We start from the raw sequence: 1959 nt of genomic DNA, 5'->3' as shown, positions 1-1959 counted from the left end.
ACAGAAATGTACAAGCCATGAAACACCAGGTTTGATTTGCTATTGCTCTTCTTCAAACAAGGTGCATGTTGAAATCTTGAATTTTTTTTTTTAATTCAAAAGCATTGATGTGTTTATATTTTGGTGAGCACCATTACAATTTTCAATAAAATTTCCTTAAAAATTTCTATTTATCTTTGGGCCTATGGGTTGTTGCCTAGCTTCCGTGTACTTTACGGTTAATATTCATTTATAAGTGAGTGCATACCTGTTGGACCATGAAAGGCAGTCTCCGTTTCGGTTGAGCAAGGCTTACTCTGGAGATCCAGTAGAAAATTGTACCAGGGATGGAATAGTTAGGTACACTCCCAGAAATTAAGCTGCTGACACCATGAGCCCTGGCTCCATTATCCTGCCGCTAGACAATGCCCCAAGCTCCCAGTCATCTGACCACAGCCAGGTATGCCCCGCCCCTGGGAACAGAAAGGTAGCCCAGCCCACTATACAAGGGGCTGCTGGACCCACTCCTCTCTCTCTTAACTTTTTCCTCTTTTCTTATCTTTACTCTCACTCTTGCTCCCTCTCTCCCTTTTCCCCCTCTCTCCACATGGCCATGGTCAGTCTCTACTTTTCTACCTTCTCTCTCTCTATTTTCTACAATAATTGCCTTAAGACCATTGACTGCCTCCTTTCATCTAGACTCCTCGCCGTGCTGGAGCAATGGAATAGGCCTTCCCCTAAAAAGCCTCGTCTAATCTCCCTCAAGAAAGCCTCCCAACTTTTCCATCTGATCCTCGAGACCAGACCAAGGACTCTCGCCCCACGCTCAGGCAGGAACCAACAGGTGCCCCCTTTTCTCCCTGCCCCTTTCTCCCTCTGCCCTGAGGTTGACTGAGCTGCCCCTGGACCCCCACTTCGTTCTCAGCTCTTCTTCGATAACCAACAGGTGCCCCCTTTTCTCCCTGCCCCTTTCCCCCTCTGCTCTGGGGCTGACTGAGCTGCTCCCAGGGCCCCCACTTCGTTCTCAGCTCTTCTTGCGATAGAGATAGATATCCAGCAGCGTCTGATATCCAGCAGTGTCTGGGATGTCTGAGACTGAGAACCCACTGGACTGTTCTGTCTCCATCCCCACAGACTGGGGTCGAGTGGCTTCCCACAGCCAGATGCCCACCTGGCAGTGTGGAGAGCGTGGGCAGACTCCTGCATTGCCAGGCCAGAGTACCCGAGCTCTGGCAGGAAGCCGGTTACCCTCCCACCCCTTTATTTCCCCACTGCCCAGCAAGCGCCCCACAATACCATGTATGTTTTTCTGAATCTGGGTTACCTCTGTGTAGGGGGCCTAAGTTCAGTCCATGCGGATGTTCAGCTTGGTCTTCATGTGGGTCCCCTGGCAATCAGAGCAGGGGCTGTCTCTGACTCTGTTCCCTTTCCTGTAGCAGGGATGCATTGCTTGGGCTTAATGGGAGAGGATGCATTTAGTCCTGCTGCAATTTGATATACCAGGGTGAGTGGGTACCCATGGGAGGCCTTCCAGTCTTTGAGGAAAAGGAGATGGAGGAATGGGGATGGGATTTCAGGGTAGGACAGGGAGAAGAGGAGGGAGTGAGGCTTTGAGCCTATAAAGTGAACAATATAATTAATGAGGAAAAATAATGGCAATTTGTTATAACCAATGCACCCAAACCAGAATATTAAATTGCTCATATTAATACACTGATCAGACTATAGTAAACAACTTATTCTGTTTATCAGTTTCTTAACTTTTAACTTCTAACAGTTGTTAATATTCTATAAATGACTAACCACACAGTTCAAGCAGAACACTGTGAAACAAATATCAATCTGTCTGTTGAAGACATAAACCTGGAAAACAGGAAATAAGGTAGTCTTCCTCCAAAGGCATGACTACAACACCAGAACTTTTAAATGCAATTAAACAGGTGTGACATAAATTTACAGGAAGTTGTTTTGAACTAAGCA

Source organism: Mastomys coucha, unplaced genomic scaffold, assembly GCF_008632895.1.
Source record: "Mastomys coucha isolate ucsf_1 unplaced genomic scaffold, UCSF_Mcou_1 pScaffold19, whole genome shotgun sequence".
Classification (NCBI taxonomy): Eukaryota; Metazoa; Chordata; class Mammalia; order Rodentia; family Muridae; genus Mastomys; species Mastomys coucha.
This window is presented reverse-complemented; position numbering follows the sequence as displayed.